This window comes from Brienomyrus brachyistius, chromosome 19 (genome assembly GCF_023856365.1).
Source record: "Brienomyrus brachyistius isolate T26 chromosome 19, BBRACH_0.4, whole genome shotgun sequence".
Taxonomy (NCBI): Eukaryota; Metazoa; Chordata; class Actinopteri; order Osteoglossiformes; family Mormyridae; genus Brienomyrus; species Brienomyrus brachyistius.
The window spans coordinates 929,372-943,677 of NC_064551.1; positions in this window are offsets into that span (position 1 = coordinate 929,372).

Consider the following 14,306-nt stretch of genomic DNA (forward strand, 5'->3'; position numbering starts at 1 on the left):
ATTTTATTGTATGCATCCAGCCACACCCACCGATTCATGGCCTCGAGACAATTTTTTATACTAACTTACAAATATGACATTGAACCATAATCTATTGAAAATGAAAAAATGAAATACAGTGTTCTATTGCACATATTTTAAATATTTTACTTAAATAAAACACTTTAAATAATAATAATAATAATTATTATTATATTATCGTTGCTGTTGTTGTTCTTAGTTTTCTCAACCTCCATGTTTTCCGTATTTTGGAAAACTAGATTGATAAACCACTCATACTTATAGTTAATTACAGGAGTCCTATTGCTGACAATGCGCGTGCAGGAATAACATCTAATACATCTAATAATAACGGTCAGGCAAGTAAATTATTCAAACAAAATTCCAGGTCTTTCAATCAATTAATAAACAAACAATGAAACGCAAACGGCACATTTGTGTATCACTTACTATCAAGATTATCATACCAAAACTCTGGAACTTTATTTTGCTTTTATCGATAAAAAACTGTGATAAAAAAAAAAACTTATTAACAAATAAACAAAACTTATTTTGGTTTTAAACTCAAACTGTGTTTGTAATTTACTAAATCCGGTCGTTAGGATTAGACCAAGCGTTCTCATCAGCATCACATTGGATGCCTTCTCTTGCAAAACACTGAGGAAAATATCGCCTTCTAGGGGCGGCCGACATTTTCTGGGGTCCCTAGGCTGATATGGGTAGGGGGGCGTTGGAGATATTTTTGGGGCCGAAAGAAAAACGAGAGGAATTATAAACTATGGCACATCAATAATTTTCCGAAGAGCGGGATGCCGGCAGTAAAACTTACCGATCAGGGTGAGGGTGGGAATGCTGTCAGTAAAGTCTGGTAATGGGGGAGGGGGGTATTGCGCTGGAGGATCATCGACAAAATTGAAAAAGTACGCCATCAGGTTAATATCGTCGTTTTCATTTTTGTTGCGCAGTTATCCAACGGAAGTTTTTTTTTTCCTTTCCTGATTTTTTCTTTCTGTTTTGAAAGGAAAGAGTAAATGTTAACATACATACTTCCAAGAGAAGACCGGTTGTGCTAAGAAGGAGACAAATAGGATTAAATGTGTTGTTGCAGTCAAGAAAATTTGCGCGGAAAGTATTTCAATATTCATGACCCGATTTATCAGATATTTTGCGCCAGCTTACGTTTGTTTGATTGGTTATAACAAGACCTAGAAGTCTTGTCTCGTAACTTGATTAATTGCATTAACATTTACGCACAGTGACATCTGGCGGCCAGATGCTGTCACTCTCAAGCTGATAACGAGGACACACAACTGGTCAGAAGAATATCCGGCTGCATTTTAGTGTGTGAAAAAAATGTAACGTAGCATCACATTTTACAGTAGATGCGGCTTTATTGTATGTTTTATTGTTTATTGTGGTAAACCATTTGTACTTCAGGAATAAATCGTATTTCACCCTGCCTGACCTGTAGTGCATGGTAAGTGTAAATATTTGTAAGAATTCAATTTTTAAATAGTATGACATATTTTGATACCTAAAGGTGTGGGCACGTTGTTGCTGACATACCGTTGTAGAAAAGACATGAAGATATTTCAGCACTACGGACAGCGACGTCTAATGTCAAAGTACAGCGAATACTGAATAATCACTTTTGCGTTTAAGCGTCGGCAATTATTACACTGCAGGGACCAAAATTCCCCACAATGTCATAAAAACCTGTAACTTTTTACCTTGTGGGGTCATTGTTTCGGTCCCTACAAGGATATTAAAAAATCTGTGAATGAAATCATAAAACTAATAATGTAAAAGGTTTAGTACTGTAGAACCTTAGAACTCGAATGCCTCTTAACTCGACCATCTCCAACTTCGAACGGGTCTATTTAACTTCTTTCGACTTGTACCTCGACCGAAACCTTGGAAATCGACAATTTCTGCTAAAATTTGCATGGGTGGAGGCAGTGCCGGCGTCAAGGTGGGGCATTCGAAGGCATTGCCCCCCTTAGCGAGTCGCTACGCCCCCGCCCCCGACCCCCCCCCCCCCCCCCCCCCACACACACACACACACACACACACACACACACACACGCGCGCGCTCCAGCACCCACCACCACAGGCTCCAAAATATTCATTTTTATATCTAATTATTTTTCAGATATTAAACGTGTAAACATTCACGAAATGAATAAAGAACGGTTTCAAATATTTTTTGTCATATTATAAATTCACTTGAAAGAATGTAGGCTAGTTGGTGCTGATTGGTCGTTACTTTGGTGCAGCATTTGACTTTCGCGCGGAAAAAAATGATAAAATCGAATTTTCAACCGCCAGCGGTCACATTAGGGTAGCGATTCATTCAACTGAGCAGCGTCTTCTCATAAGGGTGTGTAATTCAAGGGAGCGATTCATTCAACGGTATTGGTTATTTGTGACGGAAAATTAATGGATATAAGAACGTGGCTAAGTGGTGGAGGTTCATCTAGGCCTCCTTCAGCAGGTCGACAGGATGATGTCGTTATTTCTTCAACTGTCAGCGCCGACTCCACTGAAGGAACTGATAGCAACAACAATAATTAATATAAATTGTCTACTATCAGGTCGAATTGGAGACTGTCAACGAAAAACATTATGTACGTTTCAGTTTAGTGTATGCAGTCATATGTCTATTGACAAATGTAGCAATAGATTTTGTTTGTTGTAAATCTAATATTTGTATGTTGAAAATATATTATTACATTATAAATTAGTAAATGCATTATGCATGTCATTTTCACTTTCACCAGAAAGCGTGGCGGCGCTGTCGTCTTAAACTAAACTCCACTCTTCGTTTGCAAATTTTACTCGGATCAGAAGAAATTGAGAATAGGCCTATGTCTCCCAGTCGGACAGGATGTGGTGAAATCCTCAACAACTGATATATAGTCTTATAAAGTCTAATACAGAGGGGAAATTGGTGAATAAGTTGCAGTCTTGGGAATTACAAATATATACATGTATATATAAATCGAAGTTGAGAACCTGAGGGAGTTTGAGCTGTCACTCATGGGAAGCCTAATCAACGGTAAGCGGTTCCTGCGTTCAGTCTGAACAAAACATTGCGCTGCGTTTGCGTTTCATGCCTCACAAGGGATGCATATGAAAGGTGCTTGTTTACTTTTCATTAGTCCTGTGATCGTAGGGTTTGCATGACAGTGTAGGGGCTGTTATGATGACTGACCGCTTGTCTGGGCCTTTTTTTGTTGTTGATGGCAGCTAACGTTAACATCGCTGGGAATCCCGTGACCCACGGGAGTCACGAAAAATTGTCAACCTCTAGTGTCGCTCCTATGAATATAGTTCACGATCGATAGTGCCCCCCATAGTTAGTTAGATGCCAGCCCGGTAGATACGCTCTGACGCCGGTCCTGGGTGGAGGCGCGTTCAGCTCCACTAATTAGGACCTTAAACTGGTCGGTTTAGAAAAATGTAATTGCAACTCGACTGAAAACTCGGAACACGACAAATATAACAAAACAGACCTGCTAAAACATGTACAGATCGAGACGCATCTCTCCTTCTAAACAATATCCCCTCCATCCATCCTCTTCTCCACCTGCCACTCTCAGTATACGCCATCAGCTCACCTCAGTATAGTGCTCATAAATTGTCATTTATTTAATGTTTATTGCTTTTGTATGTGTGCTTTTTCCTGTGTTCGTTTTATATCGATTGTTAATGCTTTTTATCGTCAGCTAGGTAGCGAAATAGATTTAAATAGGGGGTCTGGAATGGATTAAATTCATTTACATTATTTCTTATGGGAAAATTCAGCTTGGACCTTAACCAAAGTCGATTCAATTCCTTCCTGAGGGTTTTGTCAAATTCGTGTTCCTAAGTATCACTGTATTTTGTTTGTTTACTTATGGTTAAGGTTAGGGCTGGGTGGGGGTTAAGGTCAGCATGTTGGGATTACAGTTTTCCTCATACAAATGAATGGAGAGTCCCCACGAAGATAAGACAAGGAAATGCCCAATATTCTAGAGTGTCTATAAATACATAATTTTGGTATGTAGGGGAGGTGAAGAATAACGCAAGAAGCTGAACAGGAGAAACAGCTGCGAAAACTGCAATATAGCATGCAGATGTGAGCACCTGCGCAGGCTCACACATATGGAAACCAGTCATGTTTATTCATCAGAATCACAGTTTTGTTTCTAGGGAGAAGCAGGCTGACCTGTAGGACCTAGAACTTTAGCTAAATAAAAATGCAGAATGCCAGGAAGGGAACAAAACAAAGGTTGTTTATGAAATAGAACTCCGTTGTCCTTAAATGTAGCAGCTGCCTGCTCATTGCTGTTTATGGAGTGTGTTCCCACGCAGCAGTGTGATGTCATCCATCTGATGAGCAGATGAACAGTTTTAGAACAATCATATAATGCACAGAAAAGTGTCAGCATTATTTTTATACATAATATAAAACACAAAGTGGGGCGGGGATAACATAAGGTGGGTGGGGATAACATAAGGTGGGTGGGGATAACATGAGGTGGGTGGGGATAACATGAGGTGGGTGGGGATAACATGAGGTGGGTGGGGATAACATGAGGTGGGCGGGGATAGCATACGGTGGGCTGGGATAGCATACGGTGGGCGGGGACAGCATAAGGTGGGCTGGGATAGCATACGGTGGGTGGGGATAGCATAAGGTGGGCGGGGATAGCATGAAGTGGGTGGGGATAACAAAGTGGGGCGGGGATAACATCCAATCTATCTTTTTTATAAAATAGTGGTTTAATCATGGGATTTCAAAGTGTTTTACGGACAGTTAAAAGAAAGGAATCAAAATATGCATAACGATAAGGACAGGAAAAAAGCTTTAAAGATGGATGGATGAATAATAAAGCACCACTAAAAACTTAAACCACTAATGTTCTTGGTAGGGGACTTTAGAGCACCCTCTCTGCTCTCTGTAAGGGACCACCCTCTGTGGTCCTTGTGCAAGGGGACTCGAACTGCTGTCTCACTGGGACCCGAATCCAGTGTCCTCTGGCCCACTCAAGCCCCAGAGTATTCTTCAGTGTGAGTCATATACTCACACCTCTTTTACAGGCATATTGAATTGCAGTTACCTACACAGAAGATGTCACACAATGAAGTCACTCATCTAAAACTGACTGGATTTATTTCAAGGCTGTAGACCATGAAGGTCCATGTGTACACAATAATAAGAAACCTCTATGAGTCAAACAAGTGACGCTGATCTATGTTTTTTCTCTTCTGTTTTTTCGTATTTCACCTGCTTAGATATGGGAAAAAGGGTGGATGGGTGGATGGTGGATGGGTGGATGGATGGATGAATAACCTGGTTAAAAGCAACAAGATAAGTAAGCAAGGGTTGTCCAGCCAGCCCAGAATGTGGGGCCAGTACTAGTAGTACTGGCAGATATTTTTGGGGAATGAAACATTTTCACGTTGGACTCCCAGTCCAGTGGGCTCTCCTTTCTCAATGTACCAGAACAGTTTGCTAACAGTTCTGAGACCCACTGTAGGTGTTATCCTACTTTACTTGCAGCTGACTTATTGTGACACTAGAGGGAGCCACAATAGCCCCAGTTGTTTCAAAGCATATGGAGAATCACTCATGCAGCAACTTCTCACAGCCACAAGATGGAGACTCGTTAGTGGAATTTATGGGAGACCCCTTGCTGTGGCGGCAGCGTGGGCTGTGGGCTATAGCATACTGTCTGTCGTATTCTGCAAGGCAATTTATGTACAAAGGAATGAAAAGCAGCGAACGGTGTGACTGCAGGGCAGTCACAAAAAAGCTGTTAAGGTTCAGTGAATCCAGTGAGTCATGAATCATTGTTTCCCAGCTGAAGACGCTGATGTCACGGCGAAGCACGACTACACGGCCTGACTCAGACTGTCCTGACGTTTCTCAGCAGCAGGCAGAGGGTCGTAACCTACACACTGCAGAAGATGGGTGAGTCACGCAGCCGTACCTGGGGTGACTCTGAGGGCGGTCAGTGGGATCGTCACGGCACTGGGGACGGGTCAGGCGTCACTGCCAGGGCTCAGCTGTGACTGATGCAGGTGCTTCCTGAGGCTCTGCAGCATGTGTGGTTACAGCCCCCCAAGCCCCCCCAGCCTACTGCTTGCCCCCACCTGTCAGTCTCATGCGTGTCACTGGATGCTCCATGTGCTCTTTATCCTCTTCTTTTCATGTAGACACACACAGACACACACACACACACAGTGTTATGCACATGCAGTTATACTCACACACATGTCTCCGTGCCATGTGCATTTGTAAGTTTGCATTCGCTACTCACACACACAATCTCTCTCTCTCTCTCTCACACACACACACACACTGTCACACACAGACACTCTCACACACACACGGACACATAGTTGCAGTCACATTCATACATTCAGATTCTTACACTTCCACGAGCACACACCTACGCACTCACAGGCACGCACACAAATGACACGGGCGAAACATCTGGAATATTCTTCAGTCCAGTGGAGCCTATAATTCCCACCTCCCTTCATGCTCAGTCCAGGGTCGATATTTCCTTTGTGGTTTGTTATGAGAATGAAATCTGGTCAAAGCGACGAACGCCCACTAGCTCTCCCAGCTCTGTCTGCTTGGCTGGCAGTCATTACATCACTGTATGCCCCATAACATGGGGGCGGAGACTTCATTCCTGTGTCTGGCAGTCATTACATCACTGTATGCCCCATAACATGGGGGCGGAGACTTCTTTCCTGTGGCTGGCAGTCATTACATCACTGTATGCCCCATAACATGGGGGCGGAGACTTCATTCCTGTGGCTGGCAGTCATTACATCACTGTATGCCCCATAACATGGGGGCGGAGACTTCATTCCTGTGGCTGGCAGTCATTACATCACTGTATGCCCCATAACATGGGGGCGGAGACTTCATTCCTGTGTCTGGCAGTCATTACATCACTGTATGCCCCATAACATGGGGGCGGAGACTTCATTCCTGTGGCTGGCAGTCATTACATCACTGTATGCCCCATAACATGGGGGCGGAGACTTCATTCCTGTGGCTGGCAGTCATTACATCACTGTATGCCCCATAACATGGGGGCGGAGACTTCATTCCTGTGGCTGGCAGTCATTACATCACTGCATGCCCCATAACATGGGGGCGGAGACTTCATTCCTGTGGCTGGCAGTTATTACATCACTGCATGCCCCATAACATGGGGGCGGAGACTTCTTTCCTGTGGCTGGCAGTCATTACATCACTGTATGCCCCATAACATGGGGGCGGAGACTTCTTTCCTGTGGCTGGCAGTCATTACATCACTGTATGCCCCATAACATGGGGGCGGAGACTTCTTTCCTGTGGCTGGCAGTCATTACATCACTGTATGCCCCATAACATGGGGGCGGAGACTTCATTCCTGTGGCTGGCAGTCATTACATCACTGTATGCCCCATAATATGGGGGCGGAGACTTCTTTCCTGTGGCTGGCAGTCCTTACATCACTGTATGCCCCATAACATGGGGGCGGAGACTTCTTTCCTGTGGCTGGCAGTCATTACATCACTGTATGCCCCATAACATGGGGGCAGAGACTTCATTCCTGTGGCTGGCAGTCCTTACATCACTGTATGCCCCATAACATGGGGGCGGAGACTTCTTTCCTGTGGCTGGCAGTCATTACATCACTGTATGCCCCATAACATGGGGGCAGAGACTTCATTCCTGTGGCTGGCAGTCATTACATCACTGCATGCCCCATAACATGGGGGCGGAGACTTCTTTCCTGTGGCTGGCAGTCATTACATCACTGTATGCCCCATAACATGGGGGCGGAGACTTCTTTCCTGTGGCTGGCAGTCATTACATCACTGTATGCCCCATAACATGGGGGCGGAGACTTCATTCCTGTGGCTGGCAGTCATTACATCACTGTATGCCCCATAACATGGGGGCAGAGACTTCATTCCTCTGGCTGGTCACAGGCATTAAGGGCCCTTAGGAAGGAGTTGGGAAGATGTTTGTGTATTAAGCTGTAAATGAAGCAGCAGCCTGTCACTCTCTAATCCCAGTGGAGGTGATGGGTTGGGCCTTTGTTTTCGCAGGGGGGAGGGTTTCCAGCCACACGGCGGCGCTCATTGGCATGCGGGGCGCGACACCCCCCAGGCCTCTGTGAAGCCAAGCAGCTGCGCCGTGTAGTGTTCCTGCAAGTCAGCCAGCGCTCTGCCACCTCTATGCTCTGCTCTAGTCATAATGGCTGCCTGTCTACACCAGACTGCATGGTAGCCTTCAGCTCACTCCGTTATATGTTACACTGTAGCATTGACTTCTTATTTCCTTTTGCAGTTTACTTTAACATTCACTCCTCTTACACAAGACTGCCATTATATATGAATTTGTGTATGTGTGTATGTATTTTGCTATATTGTATTGTATATACGTACCCCTCACAAACGAGCAGGTCTTGCCTTGTTCCCCTATAGTATTGTGTTTCACTCATCATCCCATAGACAGTAGCTCTCCATTCCTGTCATTGTACACTTTGCTGAAATGCTTTTTCAGTTTTTAGAAGCAGACTATTGGTTTCACCCCTCCCCCCCATAAAGTACTATAGGGGGGCGTTTCTTGCTCTGCCTTGTGTAGCAGACAGTATTCATTCAGAGCCTTGTTACAGGGGGCAGCATTGCTAATGTCTCACTCATACTGCAGGAGTGTAAGGGGGCTTGAGGGGGCCAACTGGAGCCAGGAAGAAGCCTGGCAGCTAGGGGGCACTGGTGGGTTAAAGAAACTAGATGCTCATTCGGATAAAGGGAGTACCATGTGCTGGTCTCATGAGCTCTAGCAGGCCTGAAGCCACAGCCAGAGGGGGAATCAGGTGCTGAGGAGGAGCAGGGAGGCTCCCAGGTGCTGAGGAGGAGTAGCAGGTAGGAACCCAGGTGCTGAGAAGGAGTAGCAGGTAGGAACCCAGGTGCTGAGAAGGAGTAGCAGGTAGGAACCCAGGTGCTGAGAAGGAGTAGCAGGGAGGCTCCCAAGTGCTGAGGAGGAGTAGCAGGGAGGATCCCAGGTGCTGAGAAGGAGTAGCAGGTAGGAACCCAGGTGCTGAGAAGGAGTAGCAGGTAGGATCCCAGGTGCTGAGGAGGAGTAGCAGGTAGGAACCCAGGTGCTGAGAAGGAGTAGCAGGGAGGAACCCAGGTGCTGAGAAGGAGTAGCAGGGAGGAACCCAGGTGCTGAGAAGGAGTAGCAGGGAGCATCCCAGGTGCTGAGAAGGAGTAGCAGGGAGCATCCCAGGTGCTGAGAAGGAGCAGGGTGGATCCCAGGTGCTGAGGAGGAGTAGCAGGGAGGCTCCCATGTGCTGAGGAGGAGCAGGGAGGCTCCCAAGTGCTGAGGAGTAGCAGGGAGGAACCCAGGTGCTGAGAAGGAGTAGCAGGGAGGAACCCAGGTGCTGAGAAGGAGTAGCAGGGAGCATCCCAGGTGCTGAGAAGGAGTAGCAGGGAGCATCCCAGGTGCTGAGGAGTAGCAGGGAGGATCCCAGGTGCTGAGGAGGAGTGGCAGGGAGGATCGCAGGTGCTGAGGAGGAGTAGCAGGGAGGATCCCAGGTGCTGAGAAGGAGTAGCAGGGAGGATCCCAGGTGCTGAGGAGGAGTAGCAGGGAGGATCCCAGGTGCTGAGAAGGAGTGGCAGGGAGGATCCCAGGTGCTGAGGAGGAGTAGCAGGGAGGAACCCAGGTGCTGAGGAGGAGTAGCAGGGAGGATCCCAGGTGCTGAGAAGGAGTAACATGGAGGATCCCAGGTGCTGAGAAGGAGTAGCAGGGAGGATCCCAGGTGCTTAGGGACGCCAGCTTTCCACATAGCTGCAGATGCTAATGGCGCCTGATGGCAGTGAGGGCTGAGGTCTGGCTTCAATCCAGTGAGATTCCATCAGCAAAGGAAAAAAACAGGAAAACGCCACAGCAGAGAAGATGCTGGGCTGATGAACAACTCACACAATGGAGGGTTAGGCTCTGTGTGTGTGTGTGTGTGTGTGGATTATGTTTAAATTACCAAATGTTCCTCACAATGCGATAAAATGTGATTTTGAAGCTGTTGGGACCATTTTTCAGGTCCCCACAAAGATCTGTGAATGCGATCAAAAACAATGCAGTTTAAAAGAGCTAAAAGTCTTATATTTTGTTTGGTTACTTATGGGTACGGTTAGGGCTGGGTCGGGGTTAAGGTCGCCATGTTGGGATTAGACTTTTCGCTGTAGAAATGATTGGAGAGTCCCCACAAAGGTACAATTACTCTATGGACATATTTACATTGATGAGTATATTCAGGCACCCAGATTGGCCCTTCGTACATTATGTATGTAATAATGATCCCTCCATTATTCATCCATGTTGCCGTGTTTAATCCAGGTAATGGTGCTTTTACAGCGTGATTATATCCCTCAGCCTGTAGTCTGATGCTGCATTTTCCACTGCTGTTCACTCTTCCTTTTTGCACATTTCATTGTCTTCCTTTCTCTCTGTCATCTTTTTTTCCTTGTCTGTCCCACCCCCACCTTCTGTCCTCTCTTTCGCTGCTCCCTCCATCATCTCCGGCATGGATTCCTGCTGGCTTTGTCTTGGCGTGGGGAGGGGCGGAGGGTGCAGATCGTGTTACTGCTTTCATTTCCTGCAGCGTCTGAGGGAGCATCCAGGTTTCCTACGTGCATTGGCCATGGGGGGGGGGGGTTGTGGCGAGGGGCTCAGGTTTCACCGCCTGTCACTCTGCCGTGGCTGAACAAGCGTGGCTCTCAGCGGCTCGGCCTGGGAGAGCTGCCCACTATCCATGACCCCCTGTGGTGCCCGTGGGAAACCAGCAAGAGATCGATGGCGTGGCTCCTCTGCAGTGCCTTTTGTTGTGGCCGCCTGCTCCGGCTGCTGAGGCTTCTGGGATAGCGCAGCTTAACCCTTCACTAGTCCTGCCTGCCCAGGGACCGCATGCAGCATTTCACTGCCAGCTCATGTATCCATCTGGACCAACCAATGCGATATAATATCTGAGTCACAACTAGTCAATGTGATATCAGTTCTGGGACATGAGCGATCAGCCACTCAGCCATTGCATCTGATTTGGGACATGAGTGATCAGCCACTCAGCCATTGCATCTGATTTGGGACATGAGCGATAAGCCACTCAGCCATTGCATCTGATTTGGGACATGAGCGATAAGCCATCAAGTCTGATCTGGGACATGAATGATTAACCAATCAGCCATCGCGTCTGATCTGGGACATGAACGATCAGCCATTCAGCCATCGCATCTGATTTGGGACATGAGCGATAAGCCATCAAGTCTGATCTGGGACATGAATGATTAACCAATCAGCCATCGCGTCTGATCTGGGACATGAACGATCAGCCACTCAGCCATTGCATCTGATTTGGGACATGAGCGATAAGCCATCAAGTCTGATCTGGGACATGAATGATTAACCAATCAGCCATCGCGTCTGATCTGGGACATGAACGATCAGCCACTCAGCCATCACATCTGATTTGGGACATGAGCGATAAGCCATTGCGCCTGATCTGGGACATGAGCGATCAGCCACTCAGCCATTGCGTCTGATTTGGGACATAAGTGATCAGCTACTCAGCCATCGCATCTGATTTGGGACATGAGCGATCAGCCATCATGTCTGATCTGGGACATGAATGATTAACCAATCAGCCATCGCGTCTGATCTGGGATATGAGCAATCAGCCAATCAGCCATCGTATCTAATCATAATCACCCAGCACACTGGAGTCCAGATGATGGGAAGGAGCAGTTGGGCCTTGAGAGGGGCCACAATATGGTATGAAATGGTGCTTGGGGCTCGAGGTCTGGGTTCGGGATCTGTGGACCGAAGACCAAACACCAGAAACTAGTCTTATATCCTTGGTAACCAGTGAAGAAAGGGGATAATCAGCTGGCACTGTCCCTCCCTGGGATGTTCACACCCACCCCAGCTGACAGCCACTTTTAAGTCAGAAACAACATATTTCCATGTGGTCTCATACTTAATGAGAGAGTCTGATCATTGCCAGTGACTCTGAGCCTTTGTTTAGAGGTAACCCTCTCAGTGCTCTCTGCACTGCATGATATGGGTAGGCAGCTGTCACAGTGCTCTCTGCACTGCATGATCAGGGTAGGCAGCCCTCTCAGTGCCCTTTAGCTTGGCCAGTGAAACAGGAAACCTTGTGGTATAATCAATGGCCTTTTTGTGGACTATCACTTATAATCAATAGAGTGTGGTCAGGTGAAGGTCACTGTGCCAGTAAAGATCCTTGTTTTGTGAGTTTAATGTAAAATTCGGTAACACTTTGCAAACTTTAACAGCTTTAATATACATCAATAACAGACATTATATAATCGTATTATCATATAATGTTTGTCATTAATTCATATTAGGCAAGGTGTTATGATTAATGACATGCTGTTTCTGAATGTCCTGTGCATGAACGTGCAGTTAATGTGACGCGTTGCCTAACATTCCTACGTCAGCATTATGTACTTGTGACATTTATATGTACCTGTATGCATGTCCTCAGCCTCGACTTTCAGGGAACTGGCTTTGTGGTGGAAATATTCAAGTATAAATCTGAGAGAGTCATGCTGGTAACCAATGTACGAGAGCGCTCGTAAAACCAGCCCTCAGAATTCCTGCAGTGTAACTCACAAACAGCCTCTGCATCTGTGGATACTGTAACTGGGATATCTCCTTTCCGGGTTCCGGGTGCCTTCCCAGATTCCGAGGAGTTTCTCTCCCAGTGCAGCCGGGCCGCAGGGCTCGGTTACCTGCCCTGGCACCTCAGCGCTATGCTCTGTCCGTCTGCCCGGTTTTTTTCTGCCGCACAAGACTCGTGTTACTCTTTTAGTTTCTTCTTTGTTTACAGACGCAAGGCCACATCCCCGCAGCTTCAACTGGCACGTCAGTGTGCTGATGGAGCTCACTGACATTCCGAAGGCAACACTGCACGTTCTGAGCTGCTTCGCCTTTTATCTCATCCAATGGCGCTTTCTCTGGTTACCTCTTAACCAATGGCTGGCTTTTCTTAGGTCCTGCAGGTCATTTTATTAAAAGCTAACACTGCTTTCTTAGGGTTCTTATGGCTGCACCATTGAACTCTCCAGTCTTGAGGGTATTAATAAGTTTAATCATGTCGTGCAGCAGAAATTCTCCCAAGAGAATTCACCGCAGTGTGCTCCCGAGGCCTGCAGGACACTGGCCCAGAGAGCCGGGCTGCATATCTGTGTAATGACCTCTCCAACACTGGTGCATCCTGTGGCACTATCGCACTTTTCTACTCAACAAGGCGCAGAGCGTTCAGGCGTCGGAAGGTTCCAGCAGCCTAAGGCCGTGGTGTTCAGGTTACAGCCCATAGTCGAACGGCTCAAATGTCACGCCAACATTCTGCTGTGAATCATGGGTCTTTGTCCCGGCGTGTCTGGCTCAGGTATCGATGGCGAGGCTCTGCGATGAGAACAATGACAAGCTGCCTCTCTGCTCCCTGCTGAAAATTCCCCAAAACTGATCAAACCACTGAATGCCAACAGACTTTCCGATTCATCACACGTTACAATCTCCAGGATTACATGGTCTCCTACGGAAACAAAGTGCCAATCCGATAGCAGAACTAAAGGCGCTACATTGAAGCAAGTTATGAAAATACTCCACTAATATGATCCAGGGCTGCTCCAGTGACGTTTAAACATCCTAGATTTATTTCGGTGCCTGTATATTTTGCTGTCGCTAGACTGATTACATTCATTCATTAACAAAGTAGAAACACATTGACCTCATTGAGCAGTGTGTGGCTCAGTGAGCTACCTACCCCTTTCTAGCTGGGCTCAGAAGGTTGCTGGTTCGAGCCTTGGCGGAATAGTCACATGTCTTTGGGCTGTTGAGCATGGCCCTTAGCCCCCAGCTCTTGGGGTGCTGCATACTGGCTGACCCTGTCCTCTGACCCCCCCCCCCACAAGCTTGCTTTCACCTGCATGAGTGTGTGTTTGTCTCATGGAAGACAAGATTGGGTAAATGAAGAGAGGTATCTGCACTCATACTTATGAAAATGGCAAGTAAAGACATATTTTATTCATCAGACAGACAAACAGTATAATAGTCAGTGATGGGGACCCCACACTATGGTCCACATCAGTATTCATGACACTCCCTTCCATCTCTTCAGTGGCTTTGTAACTCATTAGCCTATAAAAACCATCTTTAATGCATCATGAACTTCAGTGGGTTCGGTTTGCCAGCTCCATTAAATAACTGATCTCAGAAATGCAGGAGA